The sequence below is a fragment of the Vulpes lagopus genome, chromosome 1 (genome assembly GCF_018345385.1).
Source record: "Vulpes lagopus strain Blue_001 chromosome 1, ASM1834538v1, whole genome shotgun sequence".
In the NCBI taxonomy this organism is placed as follows: domain Eukaryota; kingdom Metazoa; phylum Chordata; class Mammalia; order Carnivora; family Canidae; genus Vulpes; species Vulpes lagopus.
The window spans coordinates 151,301,628-151,325,034 of NC_054824.1; the positions used below are offsets into that span (position 1 = coordinate 151,301,628).

The following is a 23,407-nucleotide window of genomic DNA, read 5'->3' on the forward strand; positions in this document are numbered from 1 at the left end:
GATAATAACACAGGATACCTAGTGTAGTTCAAGGCTTCTGAAAGGTGCTTAACAAGTGATAGGTATCAGTATAATTTTTATTAATAAGCATTGATCTTTTGTGATGCTACAGAGAGCTCTGTGTGACTCTAGGAGAAGTCCTGGGATTTTTATGTCAGCTCTTTCCGTGACCAGCTGTGTGCACCCAGCATATCAAGCTACTCAACAACACTGGGTCTGTAAAACAGAGAGGTGGGGGAGATCTTGTCAAGCTCTAAAGTTCTATTATTTTCACTAGAATGATTTGGGTCACAGAAAGATGTTAAGTAGGAAGAATCTTTGTATACCGTAAAGAAAATAAATGATCCTTGTTTTGGTGTTAGACAGATTTGGGTTTGAACTTCAAGTCCTCTGCTCACCAGCTGTGCACACCTAGACAAATTGCTAAACCTTGTCCCCTCATGTAAAGAATGGCAATAATTAGTAATAATACCTGCTCTACATAGTTTAAGGAAAGAAATTCAGAAATGCATTGGATTTATCTTCAATAACATTTTACTTTTTTTTTTTTTTTTAAGATTATTTATTTGAGAGAGTGAGACTGAGAGGTAGAGCCTAGTGAGCATGAGTGGCGGAGTGAGAAGCAGACTCCCACCTGAGCAGGTAGCCAGGAGTGGGGTTCAGTTCCAGGACCCTGGGATCATGACCTGAGCTGAAGGCAGATGCTTAACTGACTGAATCATCCAGGCACCCCAAATCATTTTACTTTATAAGAATCTGTAAAGTTCCTTCCAGCTCCAAAATTTGATATGTGGAATTATTTGTATTATATGAATATTCCATCTTTTCTGGTAAATTACAGCTAGGAAGATTATTGTAAGTCATGATTATTATAAGTGTATGGTTATAAATGTATGGTTATATAGGTGACCTTTGGCACAGTAGCATTTGTGCCCTTTGAGACCTAAACATGCTGCCCTTTGAGACCACGTGATGTAGATTGTTCATATGGACCATTTCATAACAGGATTTGAGCACTTACTAGTTAGCTACCTTACCAAGTAGTTAGGTAGTTAGGCTTAGTGGTGGAGTGTGTTGGAATTTCCGCCATAAAATTGTGCCAGCAAAAAAGAGGTGTATAAACGTACAAAAAAGAAAATCTCAAGTTGTGGACATGGGATCTACTAAGGTTCCCATGACCAAGCCAGATATCACTTAAAGATTATTGTGAAGGTCAAAGGAAATAATGTATGTAAGCCCTTGAACATAATATTTTCCATATACATTGGCTACTAGTATTGTTATTTTTATCTTTCAGGAATATTTTTTCCTCTTGGATCACCAACACATTCAGTCATGGGCAAATCCAGGGGACCACCCAGTGCCATTCTTACCCGAGGGCTCTACTGGAACCGTGTATCAGAAAAAACTGAAGAAGCTCAACTAAAATCCCAAATTAAAATTTACTTTCTGATCTAGCTTTAGTTTCTGAGACAATTTTCAATGAGAAATTTTTTTATTATTCATTCATTCATTCATTCATTCGGCGAATGTGTAGGACTCATTCCTACACATACCTAGACAAGGGTCTAGGTACCAAGGAAAAGAGCAGTGACCACAGATAGGTAACATACTTTGTATTAGAAAAAAGCCAGGTTCTCACTTAAATTTCATATCATAAAAACTTTGTATTTGCAAAATAAAATTAATCGAAGCTCTAAAATCAAATAAGTCACCCTAGTAGTATACCAATGACTTTCGGGTAGAACCTAGATGGTAAAGAAATTTGTTTAATTTGGTATTTCTGAAACTTTTTTGACCTATCCTACTCTTTCACCCCATCCACTGAACCCACTTTCAGAATTATAGTCTAAAGTAGGTTTGTTTAACTGGAAGTGAACAATATTAGGTTATTCTGTGAAATTTGTAGGACAGAAACTATTGCCTACCAAGAATATTTTATGGTTCATCTTACACTAATTGGGTGACTCCGTCCTGGTTTGCCAAGGACAGTTCTGGTTGATGCCTGTTGCTCCAGTGATTAATAGTCTCTCCTTTAAATCTCAGAAGTGCCCTGGTTTGGATGATAAATGAGGTGGTCCCTTGCTTAGCGAACACTTTGGGATCACATATGTGCCACCCAGCATCTAAGGCTCGGGTATCTAGAAACTTGGTTCTCGCAACACTCTTGTGAGGTCGGTACTCTTTTGCCCTTTTCTTTTTTTTAGCATGTGAGTAAACTGAGGTATAGAGAGGCTGAATCTTGGGATTCCACACCACCCAATAGGTAGTGGGGTCAGGACTCAAGCACAGGTAGGCGCATCTGGTCCTGAAGGGTGTGGTCCTGAAGGGTGTGCTCCTGACTGCGGAGCCTGTATATGCATCCGTGCATGTTCAGTGAGCTGCTTTGATAGGCCAGGGTAGAGCCCAGGAAGGGGAAGACGGGAACCCCTGGGAAAGGGGTTTGAAATCGGGAACAGGTGGAGAGCAGGAGCCAAGAGCAATGCTGCTTCTGGCTACATAATGTAGAATTTGGTTTCCTTATTTCCTTAAGGAATTGCCCTCCTAACTGTGAAGAGATGTTTTCCTTTTCACTTTTAATTAGTGTCCAGAAGTCCTAGTTTTCCCTTGAAACCTAACAAAAGAGTGTTATTTAAAGCAATTTATATGTATTTTGTTTTTAAATATAGGGATATCTTCTTTTTCCTTTGGTAACAGAAATCACACTTTTGGAAAAGCCCTTTAAAACCTATCCCAATTGATTTATGACAGGTTCTTCTGAGATCTAAAAGTTAATTCTAGGAAATATATGGAGTTTCTGTACTACCCTCTCTCTAGACTTCAGTGATAACATTTGACTTGCCCCTCATCTCACAGGGACTCCCAACTGAACTGTGCCATCTGGAAGTTGAAGAATGCTAAAGTGTGTTATTACTTTGTTGACTGGTAATTTCTAAAACTGGACAACAGTAGTTAACAGTATGATTTTTATAACCAGACTTGTAAATGTATAATTCTCAGAATGTTAAATGTGAGTATTCAGGGAAATTGAGCCAAACCAAACCATTAAATAAGTGCTATCTGTGCATTCAGTTAGATTGAACAAACATTAACTCAGATTCTCTTATAGTTCACTTTCCCGCTTTGTACTTAGGAATAAAAAGATGAGTAAACCTGTTGCCTGTATCTCCCGCTCCCTCCCTTCATCCCTATCCACCTCCCCGGGTCCAGTCCTTCCTTCTCAACCTCCCACAAACCTTTGCTGTGTGTCTGCTTACTTAAGAGGAGTAAGTAGTGCCTGCCTTCAAGTAACTTGTCCTTTGGGAGACACACTAGCTCCTGAATCAGCTCAGTAAAGTGTGGTCAGTGTTGGACTGGGTTCACACCCAGATTAAAATGGGATGACCAGAATCTAAGTCATGTGGAGGAAGGAGCGGAACTGGAACAGTCGTGGGAAATCCATGGTATCAGAGGGGCTCAAGGTGCTGGCCAGGGAGGACTGTTGCTGTGTTAAGGGGTCGACAGCCATGTTAGTTACCACGAGTTGAGGGTTGAGGAATCAACGGGAAGTGAGAAAGCACTCTTGCAAGAAGCTTGATGTGGTAAAGGGGGAATAGATAAGATTGTAGGTTGAGTGTGTAGTAAGATCAAATGAGTGGTTTTTTTTATAGAGAACGGTAGGTATATTTGCTGCTGAGGAGGGAGCAATAGAAATGGAAGGGGAAATTTAAAGACAGGAGAAAGAAGATAATAGAATCCTGTAGGAAATTATATTTCTCAAGAGCATAAATGGAAAACAGTTTTGTTTTTTCTAACTCAGAATTCAAATTACATGATAAAATAGATCATTAAACATCTTTATGATGTGGAAGCTTTTCTCATAAGGCATATGTGCTAACATTTTAAAAGAATTATATTAAAGGAAAAATACTTCCATGTTATCAAGAATTCCTATTTGGAAATAATGACAAACTCTTTTATCTCACCTTCCCCATTGCTCGGTCCTCTAATCAAAAGCAAATGGGTTTTTGCTGAGAATAGAATATCTGTTTTAAGGGTCAGATGTGTCAACTTGTTTTGACTAGCTAGAAGGAGGGGTGCTAATTGGGTCATAAATAGCAAATTTTCTCTTTTTATAAATCAGAGCTTGAGAATTCCGGAATCTTATTCAATAGGTCTAGGTGGGACCCAGAAACCAATTAATACATTTATCTACCAAATGTTTATCAAGTGCTTTCCTACCATATTCTGATTACCATAATAATAATAATAATACTATAATAATACATAAGTGAGGTTAGAAGGTGGCCCAGGTGCCTACTGTAATTGGAGGACAGAGATAATTAAATAGGATAATTTCATATAACAGTAAGTGCTACAAAGAAAGTAAACTGTGGGATATACTAGAGACTTACCCTATCCAGGGAGAAAGATAATTTTGCATAGGGTAATCTTGGAAGTTTTGAGGAGGTAGCTTTTTTAAACCTTGCTTTAAAAAAAGGTGTTTTGTTTTTTTTTTTAATCATGGTAACATATACAAAATAAAATATATGTCAGGAAATTTACCATTTTAACCACTTTTAAACATACACAGTTTGGTGGTATTAAGTCCGTTCCCAGTGTTGTGCAGCCAGCCATCCAGCTCCAGAACTTTTTTCATCTTGCAAAATTGAAAATCTCTAAAGCTTTAAAAAAACTCTCTATTCATTCCCCTTTGAATGGGATTACAACAGGAGATGGAAATTGCTATACTTCTTTTGAAATAGGGAAGCAGATGGATACATAGCATTGGATTTAGCAGGGAGGAAAAGACTGTAAGCGCATAATACTTGCAAGAACTACAGGACTGTGACCTGAAGTTCCCCAGAGGCTCGGCTTTGGGAGGTACCAGACACTAAGGAAGGCAGGCATCAGAAGTGGAGCTGAAAATGAGTTGATTGGATCCTTAGGTTCTCTCCCTGTACACTTGGTGTAGGATAGGTAACCACTACCACCACTCCTGGCCTCAGGAGGCCAAGATTGATTGATTGATGATTTTTAAAAAATTATTTGAGAGAGCTTTTGGGCATGCACGGGTAGAGGGGCATTGGGGGCAGAGGTAGAGAATCTTCAAGGAGACTCCCCACTGAGCATAAAGTCCACTAGGGGCTCAGGCTCAGGACCCTGAGAATCATGACCTGAGCAGAAACCAAGAGTCAGCCACTTACCCGACTGAGCCATCCAGGTGCCCCCAAGACTTATTCTTTATAAAATTTAAATGATAAAATATAAAATTGAAGAAGTGTCTGCTTTCTGAACCAGGGGCAGTAGGTGGCTGATTGATTCAGAACAGGAAGATTAAGGGAAATCTACACCTGAATTGTGGAACTTAGCCTGTTTTCTCTGCTCTCCTTCCATAGCACTGTGAAGCCTATCCTGCTGATCCCCTGCAGAAGACAAATATCTTCAGATATGGATAGGCTCACTACCACAGAACCCTTAAATGGATACTTAAAAGCCCCATTTCCCCACACAGACCTTTGAAGTCAATTTTTTTCAGAGTCTCATTTCTAGATAGGAGTTAACATTCCAAGACCATTGAACATTTGGGGGAAAGCCTCTATAAAAAGGTCAAAATAAGCAAACAGAAACAAAGGGGTGGAGGATGGAACGGTACTTGGGAGTATTGGGAGAAAACAGACACTGTAAGGGTCAAGAGAAAACCCCCCAAAATCCAGCCCTCTAATAGTAGTATCAGAGAAAATATGTTTTTTCTTCCCCCTAAAAAGAAGGAGAAAACAAAAGCATATTTCCATGAGGGTAAAGAGAACTGGGTGGGAGATGATAGCAGACCAGAGGCACCAGCTGCATTCTCAGCTATGAGGCTGAGAACCTGACCATGATTGGTAACAGACTTAGCAGAGCCCAGACAGTGGAAACATACTCCAAGGATATGGGTGGGTGGTGTGCAAGCCAATATTGATCTTCCTTTAATTTTGATGTGCATCGCTCTATTTGGACTACTGGTTCTTAATTTTTTAGTAGTATGCTCTTTCCCACTTGAAGCTATGAATGAGCTATTGGTGGAGAAATTAGAATTACTAAATTTCTTACAGTTCTCTTAAATGATTGTGCTTTACTACATCCTTCTCCTTACTGCTTGTGAGCCAGTGTTTCACAGAAGTAGATAGCTGATGCTTTTCCGGGTGCTAGAGACAGTGAGTTTGATAACACTGCCAAAAAGAAAATAGACAAAATATTTAACCTAAAAGTATGTTCTACATTTTGTTTTAAAGTAGTTGTTTAAAACTTGGTACTTCCTTTTGGAGTAATGTAAAAAATGATTCTTGGATTCCCAGACTACACTTAAAAGACTGTCCATCAGCAATTAAGTGGCCATCGGTGGGTTCTCTGGGAGACCTCACTGCTTTTGTAAACATCTTCCTAAGAAAAAAAAGACTTTTTTGTGGTACAGTGTCTCTGGATTTGGAGTCCCACAAAGTTGAATTCAAATCCTGCCTCTACCATTTTTCTGCCGCGTATGTGTAACCTTGGAGAAGTTATTTAATGTTTTTGAATCTCAGCAGAATGGGATGAATAATGTCTAACTCAGAGGGCAGTTATGATGATTAAGTGAAATTAAAGTAGATAAAGCACTCAGCCTGCCTCCTGGATGCGGTAGGGTCTGTTAAGTTTCCTTCACTTCACCTTTCTGTGGAATGTGATAAGAGGGAACATTATTTTTCTAGGACTTAAGGGAAGTGCAGACAAATTAAATTGAAGGTGTGTAACATTTTCAAAATGGGATTCCCCTGTTTTAAAATTGGCCTTATTTATTTGCAACCCATGTGTTCCTGGTAGTCTGATAGATTTGCTCTTGTAATGCTGTGGAAGGAGCATGGGAAGGGGACTTAGGAGATTCAGGGTCTAGTTAGCCTCCTTTTCTACTACTGACTAGATGAGTGATGTCATTTGTGTGTGTGTTACTTCCCCACTTTGGGTCTCCTTCCTGATTTGCAAAATGAAAGTGTTCTATTGCAAGATGATTTCTCACAGTTTGCTTCTGCTCTAATGTGATTCTGAGACCCATGAAACTTAGATATCTTTTTGCGAGCTGGGTTTTATGGGGTGTTGAGGTTTGGGATACATTTATTAATATAACTCATTTTATGTATTTGGAGGACTTGAGGCAATTGGATGTTACTAGATTAATAGCTGATGTTTGGTTTTTCATTGGACAATAGTTCTAGCTGTGAAACCTATTTTTGCATGGAAATATGCCAGAAGTGGCCATTGCTTTTCTTCCTATAGATTTAAGTGCTCTTTGGTGCTGTTCCCATGAAGCTATCACCAGTATTTTCAGAGTCCTGTGGATTTTACCATTGCGCTTACAAACCCCTTTGCTTCCAATGGTTATGGATATTCTTATTCCTCAGATGATTTTGGGGAGTGGTGTGTGTGTTTGTGTTTGAAATTATCTTTAATGTTTGTTATGCTAATCTCAGCTCAGCTGTCATTACCAAAGGAATCCTTTTCTGACCCCTGGGCTAGATCGTGTTGTACGTTTACATGTTTGGTTTTTTTTTTTCCCCTTTTCATTGTTTGGGTTATATACACGTCTACTTTCATAATAGTTTTCTTCTCAGCTGGATTGAAAGCTATTGAGGACAGCGACTACATACATCTCTTTTGCTGACTTTCATCTACAAGGATCTGGCACGTAATTGACATTCGGGACATATTTTTTGAATAAGTGAATAAAAAAATTGTTCCTTGACAAATATTAAGCGAGTAGAAATATAATGGTAATTAAGAGCTCAAAGCACTTACCAGAGTTAATGACTGTAGCCTTTGCTGTTACTGAACAGTGAATTTAAAAGGAAAAGACTAATGAAGGTGGTTGTATAAATGACTTTTATTATTGTTTGTGCGAGAACAGTGAACATTCCCTAGTACAGGAAGCAACTTTTAAAAACTGCTGGCAGAACTTACGAAGTCTGAGTGTCCTTGACCCTTAGATCAAATGTCTTCGAGCTGAGTTTCCTTAACTCTTCTTCAGTTTGGGATAAACATCTTGACACAATGAAAGATTGATTTCACGTAATTTTTGGTCTTCCTAAACAAAGAGCTTAACTAAAGTTGCTGAAACGGAAAACAAACACTTTCTGAATTTTACTGGTTCCATTTGAAAAAAGTTTGTTTCCTTTCAAGTGCATAACGTTCAAATGAGCTCAGCTGTATTCGCAGATAAACATGTTGATTCATTTGACCCAAAGCTACTGAATGAAGCCTGAGGGGCACAGGTTGTTCTCCCCCACCCAGCGGCACAGTGTTTTTCTTCCTCTCTGCCCTTTGGAGGGCAGGGGCCTGGAATTAGTGACCCTCCCTTACCTGAATTGTTTAGAAGGGAAGGGAAAAAGATTGGCTCACCATTTACTTCTCCTTTCCCTTGCCTTGTTCTTATCTTTAATTTATGGCACAGGCTTCTCATCCAGCACTCATAGTATAAGGGCTATTTTGTGTAGTCACTGTGACGTGTCATTTGACAGTTTTTACTGCTCTATTTTGGGTAATTAATCTATTGTGAGTCAGGTGAGATTCATTTTGAGGATGGACTTCGTTTTGAAAGCAAAAAGAAGTATGCTAATGTAGTGGTGGTGGGATCATAGATGGACTCACATACAATGAATCCATGCAGAGCTTTTATCAGGTATCTAAAGAACTTTTCTAAGAACTTGAGGAGGAGCCTTGGTATTTTGGAATAGTAGTTAGGAAATGACCACAAATATGTGGCTTGTACTGTTTTAAAAACCCTGTAATTGTTTCTTTCAGCATATATTGTGTCCCAGGTGTTTCAGATTTGCAAAGATTAATAAAAAGTCCTAGCTGCCTTCCAGTAGCTTACCATCAGTGTACCATTTCCCAAAGCATACATCATTAGTAGGTGAATTTTCCTCAAAAATAGATTTCTGTCATTGAATAAGTTTTGGAAATACCTGGACTAAAGAAAATAAAAGGTTTCTTTAGTATGAGTGTACATTGTGGAATTCCAAAAAGTACTTATGCTTTGTAAGATTGTTCAGAGTTCCTCAACACCGTTTCTTTTTCTCATGAACCTTTTGCGGTGGGATCTGAGGGGAAGGAGGGGGAGAGATATTGGCAGTGATTTGTGCAGGAAGAGGATGATTGAGGACTCATGGAACCCTCTTTGGGAAACACGGGACTGATGTTATCTTCTTACAGAGACATGCCTCTAAATTCTGCCTCAAACGGCTAGCATTTGCTGCAAGGGGCTGTTCATGCTTCTTCCCCCCATTTAGGTCAGATAAGGGACTTGGGTCTTTTGATTGAATAGATCAGTTGGATGTGGGGATTAGTAATCACTATGAGAAATGGTGCCTCTTTTCTCAAATTCAGACTGTCTTTAAGTATACTAACCATTTCTTCCAAAACAGGTACACTTCCCACCTTTTCTGTTCGATTAGACTGTTTTGCACCTTTTCTAGGCAGACAGGAGACCACAGTCATCATTGAATCTTTGCTTTGTCGTACTCAACCAGAGCCCCAGTGCCTGTAACCAAACACTGCCTGATTTTTCCTTAGCATTCACTGGTGTTTTCTCCCTTTCCCACTGCCATGGTTCACACAAAGTAAGTAATTAGTAAATATTTGTCGAATGATGGAATCTGGACGACTAATGTCCTCCAGTGACAGATGGGTCTCAGGCACTCCTTAGTCTTTAATTCTGAAGCACTTTGTTCTTGGTACAATCTTACGCTGGATTTCTGCTCTGATATCTCAGTAGCTCATTGATGTGGGGAAGGTGGCCCAAATGTCATTACCTGGGGCCCTTGTCTGGGGGCCTTGTCATTACCTGGGGCACATGTCATTTCAACCTGGCCCTCACTACTTTTTGATATGTACTCTTTCCCCTGTACTATTGCTCACCATTTCTATTTGTCATGAGGTTCTTAACCTTTCCAGGTTTCACCTGGTGGCATGTGTCACTTTTTTTTTCTTGGAGTGCCTGTTTTTGGACCACATATTTAATACCTAAATCTTAGCCATCAACAAACTCATGTTAAAAGCTGATGCTTCCACAATCTCTCCAGCTGTGAGAGCTATTGTTCATCTGCACACACAGCTTTTCTCTGTAAATACAAGTTTGTCCACTCTTGGTGCTGTTTGTATATATTGTGGTAGATAATAATATGCCCAGCTTATTGCCTCTGAAGGTATGCGTTTCTCCAGGCAATACGACATTGAGTTTGACTGCTGAAACAGATAAACCTCAAATCTCTGTGGATTAATATCACTTGAATTTTGTGTCTTGCTTGGCAAAGTCCAAAACAAGTACGATGCTCCTGCTTTTTGCTCCTTCTGTCTTGTGACTGCACTGTCATCAGCAAGTGGTTCAACATGTGCTCATCTGCATGAAGCCGGAGAGGGAAAGAACACAGAAAGATCACTCTGGGGAGGTTTTCGGTGGACTAAGCCTAGGAGTAGCACTCCTCATTTTTCATAATTCATTAGCTAGAACTCAGTCGAGTGGCCACATTTGACTGCAAGGGAGACTTCTGAGGAAGCATGTGCCTGGGAAGAGAAGAGGTTTTTGTTAATATGAGGCAGTTTGTCAGCGTGCTGGCAAAGCAAGCCTGCTTTCTGAAGTCAGACAAACCAGGATTTTATTTTAATTTATTTTAGAGAAAGCATGAACTGGGAGAGACAGAGGGAGAGGGAGGAGCAGACTCCCTGCTGAGCAGGGAGCCAGACTCAGGGCTCCATCCTTAGGACCCTGGGATCATGACCTGAGCTGAAGGCAGACACTTAACTGACTGAGCCACCCAGGTACCTCCAAACTAGGATTTTAATTCTAGCTGTGTCACTTAATCAGCTCTGTGATTTTGGACAAGTTACTTCTCTTTTCATCTGTAAGATTTAAGCAATACTGCAGATAAAGTACTTGGCATATTTAATTATTCAATAAATTTTAGCGCATCCTTAGCAACATATCTTGTACCTTTGTTGCGTAGGTGCTTATTAAATAAATGGTAAATGACTTTAAGCATGGCTGGTTTTAGGAGCTATCTGTGTTGTCACTCTTTTCTTTCATTAATAGTATTTTGGTGAGATCTATCAAGAGATCTATCTATACCAGAACTTACACATTATGCTATGCTACACAGCATACGTAGTTCTATTGCACTTTGCAGATACTGCATTTTTTACAAATTTTACGAAATTTTACAAATTGAAGGCTTGTGGCAACTTTGCAAGGAGCACATCTGTTGGTGCCATTTTTCCAATAGCATTTACTCCTTCATGTCTCTGTGTTATATTTTGGTAATTTTCACAATATTCAAACTTTTTTCATTATTTGTTGTGATGATCTGTGAGCAGTGATTACGACTTGCTTGAGAGCTTATGTGATAGCATCTTTTTTTTTTTTTTAGCAATAAAGTATTTTTAAGTTAAGGTATGTACATTTTTTTTTAGACATAATGCTATTGCATATTTAATAGACTGTGGTATATTGGAAACAGAACTTTTCTATGCACTGGAAAACTGAAATACGTACTTGACTCACTGTTGCAATATTAGCTTTATTGTAGTGGCCTGGAACCCAACCTACAATATCTCCAAAGTTTACCTGTACTAAATTATATTATTCCTACCAATTGAGGATTTCATAAAGATACTTTGAAAAGAAGAATGAACAATGTTTTTGTAGACGTCAGAAGATAAAGTAGGAAAATCTCCCAGAAAGTACAGTAAAAGAAAAAATTGGAAAATAGGAGGGAAAAAGCTAGGAAAATCAGAAAACTGGTCCAGAAGTTTCTAACATCAGAATTACTTTCAGAAAGAAATCAGAAGAAATGGGGGAGGGGGATAATCATGAGATAAATCAAGAACATATTCTAGAAAAAGGACATGATTTTCAGATTGAAAGGGCCTGTTGGATACCCTGCACAACAGTTAATGGTGACCCCACATTAAGGCACATGGGAAGAACCAGGAATCAGGGCCTTTAGAGGTCTCAGCAGTAGCAAGAGCAGAAAGATAATGGAGCAGCAGTGCCTTTCAAATTCTGAAGAAAAATGATATCCAAAACTAGTCTAAGTAGTGTAAATGATTAATCAGTATATATTTTTAAAGATTTTATTTATTTATTCATGAAAGTCACGGAGAGAGGGGCAGAGACACAGGCAGAGGGAGAAGCAGGCTCCATGCAGGGAGCCTGACATGGGACTCGATCCCGGGACTCCAGGATCATGCCCTGGGATGAAGGCAGGTGCTAAACCGCTGAGCCACCCAGGGATTCCCATGATTAATCAATATTAAGAGTAAAATAAAGATATTTTGAGAAGGACAGATCCCGTGAGGAGGAGGGAATATGTCAAGAAAGAGGAGGATCCAGGAGAGCCGAGAGATGGGTTTGGACCCAGGAGAGGGTGAAAGGGCCCCTAGGGTGGTGGCTGCACAGCAGGCCCAGGGGAACCTGTCCAGACCAGAGCAAGTCAGAAGGAAGGGAGGTACTGTTTCAAGGAGATGAAATTGATAGAAATCTGACGTGAATGAATATATTCAAAGGGGATTTGTCAGACTGAAGAGTCTCAGGTTAATAAGAGATAAACATATAGTAGATACATATATAGGGATAAGTAATGCAGTAAACTAAGTAAATGAGAAGCCAGGCAATTATTAACTCCAGGGAAGACAAAATGTTACACAGGAAAAGAAGGGTAATTTTTTTTTTTACTCCTTGGCTCAGTTCTGAATGCCCTATGTAGTCATGATACAAGCCTCCAGAATTGATCTAATAACCGGAGTATTGAAACAGTGGGGGCGGGGAGTGTGGAGAGTGACAAGACTAGGAAACAGCTCAGTCACTAGAGAATACTCCACCCTGGCCGTTTAAGAAGCAGTGACACAAATATACTGTGTTACTTAGAGATGTGGAGGTAAATTCCAGAACAACTAACCAGAGAAAGTTTTGGTGGAAAGAAAATATTGGCAAGATAGGGACCAGAGGCTAGTGTTTCTTAACAAATCTTATAGATCTAGTTGATTCTTAAGAAACTCTATGGGTCGCAACGTTTATATCTGAAACTCTGGATTTTAGAGAAGCCATTAACTTTAGTGGTTTTTTTCCTAGATCAGAAGCTTTTCAAGTGCTTCAGTTTCTCACTTAAATGTTAGATTCAGTTAAATTTTCTGTAGTATATATTGGATTTGAAATGCGTAAATCCTTCTTGTTGTTGTCTTCATTATTTAGATTTTATGTATGAATAACGTGTTGCCTGGGAGTCTATCCACATCAGCTGCTGTAGGACCAGTGTTTCCCAAATCCCCTCTTCCTGTAGTGGTTCTGCTCAGTCTCTTAGACCTAGAATAACTATTCCATCTGTGTTAGGTTCTTCTGGGTGTTAGGTTAAGCGGGGTCAATTCTTACATAGACTCCTCGCTTAGCACCCCTTTTGGGCCTTTGCTGATATCTTATTTCTTTGTAGCATTTAAGTAGCATGAATGCTTGTGTAGTACGGAGCTCTGTGCTCTTCTGACCCCTTTTCCCAAAGCTCGGGTGGAGGGTGGAACAGCGGGGCTACGGTGAGTAGCCCCAGAAGAGGAGGGTATCACCCGGCAGCATTTCTGGTTTCAGCAGCTTCTGATCATTTTGCCATCTCCATCCCGGCTCTTTCTACAACTTCACAGTTCTTGACGATTGGTTTACTATTACCTGCTTCTTGCATACTTACCTCTTCAATTCAGAGTTCTTAATTGTTTGTAAAAACGAAGTTACTAATTAAGTTTTGCTAATATATGTAGAAAGGGGATTTCTTAGCACTATTGAAGGTTTCCCTGAACCAGTGGAAAGGCTAGGATTGGGATCTCAAGATGGGGCCATGTAGCTGGGAGCAGTGCCTCTGTTCCTAAGATAGCTGTGGAAGGACACTCGGTAACTGAAAATCCTGTGTTTGAAGGTTACCATTCTCTATCACATTAATGTAGCTCTTAAAAACTTGTAAACTGAGAAATTATTCCTTTTCAGGTACAGGTCATAGTGGGGCTAGTGATGATGACTGGATTTGTAGTTACTGGGATTTTATTTATTTATTTAAAAAAAAGATGTTTATTAGAGAGAGTGAGCACACCCACAAGTAGAGGGGACAGAGAAGCAGACCCCCTGCTGAGCAGGGAGCCCAGCACATGGCTCCATTCCAGGACTCCGGAATCATGACCTGTGGCAAAGGCACATGCTTAGCCAACTGAGCCACCCAGGCACCCCAGTTCCTAGGATTTTAAATCCAGAGATTGGAGAAAGAGGAAATACAGTTTTTCAGGAGGTAAAAGCCTAATTTTGGTCTATTTTGTACTCAAGTACTCCTTTTTGAGGAGAGTTAGAGGCTAGCCTTAGGTCAGTGCATTTCTGGGTGTGTTCTGGCTAAAATGGAATTCAGATCCTTTGACCAAAACCCTCCCCTGGTTTCTCGTCTCACGTAGAAGCAAAAATCCAAACTGCTTTTGATAGTTTTTAAGGCTCAGACTGCCCTGGACAGAGGTGAGCTTACCACAGAACTAATAATGTTTACAGCCTCTTGCTGGAGTGGCCATTTCCTAGGCTGGACCAAAATCGCTTGAGGCCGCTATAGCTTTCCACTGTGCCTTTCTTGCTGTCATATTTCCTGTCCTTGCAGACTGTGCTGGAGTGGACACTGGCAGTTTGGGAACTTCAAGGAGAGGGGTGTGAGATGCAATACTGTGATTTGACAGTCACTGTCATGGGTAGTTTAGTGATTGCAAGCTGACCCAGTGTAACACCTCCCGGCTGATATCTGCTCACGATGGTGTTGGGCCCAGGATGAATGGGGATTGGAACTTGTCCTGTGGCACCCATCCCATACTGGAAGAACATGGGCAATGGAGGAGAAGCCAGGACAGACCATTTGCAAGTGTGTTGAATATTCCAATCTTCTTGCTCAAGTGTGAAAGAAACATAAAAGAGGTTTTCACCAGTTCAATAATTTGAAATATTTACATGGTATCACCAATAGTTGTGAAGGTGCAAGAAACCTTTCTAAACAATCAGTAATAAAAAACAAATTTTTACCCTTTATTTCAGATAAAAGACTAAACTGTTGTCTCTAAAATTAATATAGAAGTGCACCAGTGAGTTAATTATTAAAAATATCATGTTATAGTTTAGGATGTTTTGATGTGGTCGACAACTCTTCAAGAATTATAATTTGATGTAGCTTCCTTTCTCAATCCAAAGAAATGCCCAATTAGGACCTCATTTTGTTTTCATAGCTGTATATTCCTTTTCTTGAGAGAGCTCTTCCCCCAGTTGCATAAGCTTCAAGCTCCATTGAAACCTGGGTTTCCTCGTCTGCCTCTTTTCCACCTCATGTCATGTCCGCACATTCCCACTCACTGGAGTCCAGGCTTACTCCTCCTGTTGTTCCTCAGGTAAATTAGCTTTGTTCCCGCCGCAGACTTTACACACCTGCCCAGGACACTCTTGGCTTTTCAGAGAACTTTTCATTGACTTCTCAGAACAGGTGTCTTCTCAGAGCATCTTTGACCACCCATTCTATAGTATCCTTTTCTTCCTCCCTCATCTCTGACACATCACCTGCTTGATTTTCATAGCGTTTGCCAACACCAGACCTTCTGTTGGTGTTTTTATGGACTGCCTCTACCTTTTGGGACAGAAGCTCAGCGTGTGAGAACTTGTTCACTGCCATGTTGAAGAGTGCCTGGACCTTATCAGGCACTCAGTGGATATCCATTGCAGGAAAAGTTACGAATAAGCTTGCGCATGTACATTTTGCTGAGTATTTGCTAGTTCAGTTTCTTATTTTGTTAATTGTTTTTGGCATGTTATTAGATATGATTATGATTTATGCAATGATTATGATTTATGCATCCCTCCCTCACATCCTACTCTACTTAATACAGGGGTATACTGAGTTCAGTGTTTAGCATTCTCATGCATTTGTATTTTAAGTTTTTTCTTATGTGTAAATGCATATATAAACAATAGATATGTTTAACAATAGAACTAGTATGTTTTTAAGTTTTACATAATGGTACCATATTGCACATTATCTCCTGCACCTTTTTTTAAACATTATGTTTTAAAGATGTTTTTATATTGATACACAGAGTCTTCTTATTTCTTCATTTGCTTTGCTGTGAGGTTTTGCATGAATAAATCACACTTTACTGAACTGTTCCATTGAGGGGCTTTAAGTGGTTGCTATTTTTTTTCCCTATCACAAACCATGGTGTGAAGAGGTTTTTTGTAATGTTTATTTGAAATTTTTTTCTAGGATATATTATTGCGAGTAGAAATTGCCAAGTTGTAAGGATGCTCATCTTTCACCTTACCTAAATGGTTGTCACCAGTCTTCCACCAGCAGTTCAGGAGAGGCGTCATCTCCTTGCCATCACTTGGGTTTGTCAAATGTAATCATTCTGATGTGTGACAGCGGTATTGTGTGTTTAAAATTTGCATTTCTCCAGTTACCAGCGGGGTTTCAAAATTTTTTATGTGTCTGTTGCTATTTAATTTCTTTTGTAAATTGTTCTTTCTTGTCTTTTCTCCCCAAAGTTTTTTGTATTGGATGATTTGTCTTTTTCCTATTGATTAGTAGGAATTGTTTAGCTATTGGTAGTAATGATTTATCTAAATCACAGATATCTTCTTTCAATTTGTGGCTTGTCCTTTTAGTTGCACTTGGACTAACTTTTGTTGTGTCAGACTTTTTCATTTTGATACAGATACACTTATCAATCTTTTTCTTTATAGTTTTAGCTTCTGGTATCATAGTTAAGAACCTTTTTGCCTACATTGAGGTTGTAACAGAAGTCTGTTTATTAATTATCTGTTAATGCTAGCAAATTGCCACTCAAGCCTACTTAGTTTAAAACAAACAGTAAGCATTATGATCTCTCCCTGCCCTTGGGAACAGTGTGGCAGGGTGGTTCTCCTCTCTGTCTCTGTTTGCAGGTGAGATGGCAGTTAGTCTGCCATCATCTGAAGGTTTGTCTAGAGCTGGAGGACCTGCTTTTAAAGAGAGTCTGTTCACATGGCTGGCACTGGGTATGGGCTATTGGGAGGGGGCCTCAGTTCTTTGGTCCTTTACCAGAGTCACTTGAGTATCCTCATAAGGTGGAGGCTGGCTTCCCCTCAGTGAGGGAGGCAGACAGCAGAGTGAGGTGGAAATTCGATGTGTTTTATGATCTAGTATTTGAAGTCACAGCCCTGCTCGCTGGGGAGGAGATCCTATGGGGGCTGCAGGAGCTGGGTGTGCAAATCACTGTGAGGTATACATATCATTGCAGGCTGACCTGGAGGCTAGCTACTGGAGTGTCTTCTCTTTTCTTTTAAGGTACCTAAAAGTTCTTTCACATTTTGATTTCCTTTCCTCCACTTTGAGGGTTTTATATTGCATGTGCATGTGGTGTTAGGAAGGGGATCTAACTTCACTGTTCTCTACAAGTATAATTTGTCCCAATCCCATTTATTAAATAATCCCATCATTATTGTTCTGTTTGTATGTGGGTTTGTTTCTGGACTCTTTGTACTTCTTTAGCTTCTCTTTCCCTTCCTCTGCCCATACCACTTTACAATAAGCACTGATCTCTATAACGCAAGCCTCAAACTCCTTTTGTTCTTCATGGTTGCCTTAGCTCCTCTTGTCTCCCGAGGGCCAATAAGAGAGAATTTGTTAGATAAATCTATTTGAGTTTTAGGATCAGTCTTCTAGGCTCCATATAAAGTCCTGATTGGATTTTGCTCATTTTAAGGAATACAAAGATATGACCTTTTTTTTTTCATTAAAAAAAAATAGCGCTCCATAAAGATTTGTAAAATATAGATAAAAAGAAACTTAAAAAAAGAAGACCCATGACCTCATCACCCAAACATCACCATTATTGTGATTAGGAATACACATTAGGAATCCTTAAAGATTTGATTTTGTAAAAGTTAAATCTGCTCTGTAACAAAGGGCATGATGTATTGGGAAAAAGTAAGGGATTAACTTCTCTTTCCTTTCCTTTCCTTTCCTTTCCTTTCCTTTCCTTTCCTTTCCTTTCCTTTTTCCTTTCCTCTTTCCTTTCCTCTTTCCTTTCCTTCTTTCCTTTTCCTTTCCTTTTCCTTTCCTTTTCCTTTCCTTTTCCTTTCCTTTTCCTTTCCTTTTCCTTTCCTTTTCCTTTCCTTTTCCTTTCCTTTTCCTTTCCTTTTCCTTTCCTTTTCCTTTCCTTTTCCTTTCCTTTTCCTTTCCTTTTCCTTTCCTTTTCCTTTCCTTTTCCTTTCCTTTTCCTTTCCTTTTCCTTTCCTTTTCCTTTCCTTTTCCTTTCCTTTTCCTTTCCTTTTCCTTTCCTTTTCCTTTCCTTTTCCTTTCCTTTTCCTTTCCTTTCCTTTCCTTTCCTTTCCTTTCCTTTTCCTTTTCCTTTTCCTTTTCCTTTCCTTTCCTTTCCTTTCCTTCCTTTTCCTTTTCCTTTTCCTTTTCCTTTTCCTTTTCCTTTTCCTTTTCCTTTTCCTTTTCCCTTTCCTTTCCTTGTAGGCTCCATGCTAGGCATGGAGCTCATGCCTGTGGGGCTAATGATGGGGCTCAAACTGATGACCCTGAGAGCAAGACCTGAGCTGAGATCAGAGATCAGGAGTTGGATGTTCAACCCACTGAGCCCCCCAGGCGCCCCTAACATTCTTATTATACAGTGTGCTTCCATAAATTATTGAAAAAAAAGAATAAAGGACCCAATGGAAGAATGGGCAAAAAACACCAACAGGGATTTGACAGAGGAGGATGTACAAAGAAGTGCATATATACCCATTCCTCAGATGATAGTATTTTTCTACATTTGTGTTTTTTCTTCTCATCTCCTTTTCTCTCTGTCACCTTCTTTGTCTTTTATATATGATATTTTGAATATATTTATAGGGAAATTATGTAGATAAATTTAAAAATATTTAGATGTTTAAATGCATTTATGTTCAAATGTATAGGTTTTTTTCTGAACCATTTGAAAGAAAATTTGAGGTATAATGTACTTTGTGGCCTTATATATGTCAGTCTGTTTCCTAAAACGACATTATGTTACATAATGTGTAGTTATCAAAATCAAGGAAATAATAATCAGCGTAATACTATTATTTCAATATTGCCAATAATAAACTTTATCCCCCGCCTCCCCCCCCCAAAAAAAACCACCTTAGGTCATCTTACACATCTCATTATGTGACATCATGATGTCTCATCCTGCGGCATAGACATGGGTTGTCCTGTCTCTTCTGTTTCCTTTAATCAGGAGGCACAAGATGATCTTGACTGTCCCAGTCCTGGTGATGGAAACCTTGATCACTGGTTACAGTGCTGTCTCTGTGTGTTTGATACTTTGTGACTGTGTAATGTCTGGTTACTCCTCAGACATTGACCTGCCAGTTTTGGCATCTGTTATGGTTCTTGTTTGAATCAGTTATTAAGGATTCATGGTGATTTTCCAGTTCTCTTGTACCTTTTTCATTTTAATTGACTTTTTATGAGAAAGAAGAAATTTCATTTTCCCTCGTGAATTCTGGTTTTATTCAGTGGATAATAATCTTTTACTATCATTATTAACTTTTTAAAAGTTTATTTTTCTTTAAAATATTTCTTTTTAAAATACCATTATAATTATCTATATTATATTAGTGTCAGGTGTACAATATTCAACAATTCTATACATTACTCAGTGTTCAACGTAAATAGTGTGTCTATTTCACCTATCCCTCCACCTCCTCTCTAGCAACCATCATTTCTTTATATTTAAGAGTCTCTCTCTCTCTTTTTTAATATTTTATTTATTTGTTCAGAAGAGACACACAGAGAGAGGCAGAAACATAGGGAGAGGCAGAAGCAAGCTCCCTGCAGGGAGCCCGATGCAGGACTTGATTCCAGGACCCTGGGATCATGACCTGAGCCAAAGGCAGATGCTCAACCACTGAGCCACCCAGACGTCCCTAAGGGTCTCTCTCTCTCTCTCTTTTTTTTCCTCATTGTTTGTTCTGTTTCTTAAATTCTACATATGAGTGAAATCATATGGCATTTGTCTTTCTCTGACTTATTTCACTTAGCATTATACTCTTTACATCCATCCATGTTATTGCAATTTTATTTTATTTTATTTTATTTATTCATGAGACAGAGAGAGAGAGAGAGAGAGAGAGAGAGAGAGAGAGAGAGAGGCAGAGACACAGGCAGAGGCAGAAGCAGGCTTCATGCAGGGAGCCTGACGTGGGACTCGATCCTGGGTCTCCAGGATCACACCACAGGCTGAAGGCCGGCGCTAAACCGCTAAGCCACTGGGGCTGCCCTACAAATGTTTTTTTTATGACTAAATAATAATCTATTGTATATGCACACTGCTTCTTCTTTATCTGTTCATGTGTTAATAGATGCTTGGGTTGCTTCTATATCTCCTGTATTCCTTTGGCATGTCCCATCAGTTTGTAAAGCTTTTCTGACATTCTGACATGGTAAGGTATTCCAGGCTTATCATATCCTTTCCCTTTTCCAGTTTTAGAATCAGCCATTTCTCCAGAGTTCTGGTTCCTTCTAGTGGATGATAGTATTAGCTTTCTTTTATTCTTCTATTTTCAATTACCCTTATTCTTCCTTACTGTATTTTTTTACCCTATCTTGATCCATTCTGTTTTTTCATGAGTACCATGCTGCTTTAATTATTAAATTTTATATTTTAGTTAACTATTATTTTAGTAGATCCCTTTGCTATATATTTGACACTGTGAGCAGTCATCTTTTCTTACTTCTAGAAGCTCATAGTTGCTCTTTGATTAGCTTCTTTGACTGCTTATCTCATTCTTCTTCTGGATTATTCTTCCTTGATTAAATTTTTAAAGGATAGAGTTTCCTAAGATTCTGTCCTTTCTCTGGGGATCTAGATACTGTCAATGCTCAGTCTGCACTGGTTCCATCCCTCTGGGACAATTTGATAATATATATCAAAATACAAGTATATGCTCCTACTTCTGGGAAAGTGTCTTACTAGTATCGCTGCATATTTCATAAAGACATGTGCAGAATTATCTATATGAACATTGTATATAATAGTAAAAGATTATTCATACAAATTTGAAAAGTTTATTAGCTTTTTCTCCCCATATCTGCATGAGGCTAGATTTTTTTTTACATGTGTGACCCAAAACAACCTAGTGCAACAGAATGGGAAAAAGCCCAAATGTCTATTAATAGTGGATTTGGGGGGTGCCTGGGTGGCTTAGTCAGTTAAGTGTCTGCCTTTGGCTCAGGTCATGATCCCGGGTCCTAGGATTGAGCCCTGTGTTGGGCTACCTGCTCAGTGGGGAATTTGCTTATGGGTTCTCTTGCCCCGTCTGCTCCACCCTCCTGCTCATGCTTTTTCTCTGTCTCAAATAAATAAATAAATCTTTAAAAAATCTGTTTGATTTGTCACATATGAAGGATACTACTTTTTATAAATGTTTCTAGAATAGCTTAAAGCTAGTTTTGATACAGCACAGACTTCTACTTTGTAGTTCTAAGCCACTAGCCCACAGCATAATGTTCCTTAACACACTTTATATAAAGCCTTTGGTCTTGTTAGGTGTTTACTTTGTCATTTTTGGCGCTATATTTCACATTCTAGCAAGATTGAATTTCTTCTGGTTCTTTTCATACATGGTGCTGTTTCATATTTGTGCCTGTTTTACTTATGTCTTCTTCATATTCCTTGTTTAAAAACCAGTTTATCTTCTCTGCAGGCTGAGTTAGGCGGTTCTCTCACAATGCTCTGTATATTTGTCTCTTACTGCTCTTATCACATCGTAAGGATCTGGTCCTTTATCATACATGGACACAGATGCTCAAAAGATTTGTTGTAATTTTTTTTTTTTTTTTTTAAGATCTTGGCCTGTAGGGCCAGGGCCATCCCTCAAGCAGCTGATCTAGTTGTTCCTGGAGATGGACATGCAGGAATGTAATGAACATAAGACAGGTCTCCTAAGTGAGATAGTAGGCAAAGTTATACTTCACAGAAGGTCTTTTACAGGGTCTTGAAGGTGGGCCAGAGTCCAGATGGAGACTTTCCACAGCCCATTGAGGAGCAGCACATAATCTGGTGGAGCTTCAGCAGAGAGGAATCATGACTCAAGGTGAATTGGGAAGAAAAGGAAAAACAGACACAGATTGTGAGAGGTCTAACATTCTAGTCTAAGGAATTTAAATAGTATCTTGTGGGCAGAGTAGGACTGTAGAATGTTTCTGAACAGGGAGTCAATCTGATCTGTTTTAGGATGATTACTTTTATGCTTTGTGTAGGGTGGTTTGAAAAGGAAGGAATGTGACAGCAGGGCACCCTTGAAGATACTTTATACTATAAGCTACAGTGTTGAATATGGGATCAGAAAAGGAGTAGCCAGTCATTTTCAGACTCCGTGTTTTTTCTGTACTGTCCATTCACCCTGGTATCACGTGTTATTCCAGCGGTGAGAGTCTGTTCATCTTTGAAGAGATGGTTTGTGTTACTTCTGTTTGTAATCCCTGGTTAATTCCCTCCAAAAGTGATTATTCGTGCCCCCTTCTGACTGTGTTTCATTTATTTCTTTTGTAATCTTTTTTATACTTTATGTATCTTACAGTAATTGTTTTAATCACCCTTGGAGTTATTAGTTGCTTTGTCCTAGGAACCTCTGTTGTTTTATGTGACCCATTCATTTAACACTTAACAAATTACATTGTTGTTTGATGGTTTTTCTGTTTATTTCAATAACTATTTCTTGGGTATCAAACCTTAAGGAAACCTTGGCGATCCCTATAATGTATGATTAGATGTGTGAGTTCTTGAGGAGACCTTATTTTGATCTCTTACACCGAGCACAGCTGGCAATACATGTTAGACACCAATAGTTAGAGACATCAGTGCAATAGTATTGGTTAAAACCAGGTTTAAACCCTGGCTCAGCCACTGTAGCCTGGGTCCACTACAGAGAAGTTATTTAAGCCTGTCTGAGCCATAATTGTTTCATCTGTAAAATAGGGAATTAGCGTGGGCTGCCATAACAAAATACCAGAGACTGAGCAGCTTAAACAGCAGAAAGTTCTTTCTCACAGTTCTGAAGAGTGGGAAGTCTGAGATCATGGTGCCGGCACGGTTGGGTTCTGGTGAGGACTCTCTTTTTGGCTTGTGGGCAGCACTTTCTTGTATCCTCACATGGTAGAGAGAGACAGATTAAGCTCTCTGGTATATCTCTTTATGGGCACTGATCCCATCATAAGGGTCCCCCCTTATTACCTTATCTAAATGTAATTACCTACCAACGGGCCCTTCTCTAGACCCCATCACGTGGGGGAGTTGAGGCTTCCACATATGACTTTGGTTGCAGTGGTGAGGGGGACGTAAACTTCCCGTCTATAACACTGTC

The 23,407-nt window shown here is 39.3% G+C and overlaps 1 protein-coding gene and 1 pseudogene across 1 annotated transcript in view; one reads left to right on the forward strand and one right to left on the reverse strand.

Moving 5' to 3' along the window:
• The window catches only part of AKT3 (AKT serine/threonine kinase 3), a 313,971-nt gene that overhangs the window by 38,629 nt on the left and 251,935 nt on the right, over positions 1–23,407 (forward strand). The window lies entirely within an intron of this gene.
• Positions 14,546–23,407, reverse strand: part of LOC121472809 — a 41,865-nt pseudogene continuing 33,003 nt past the window's right edge.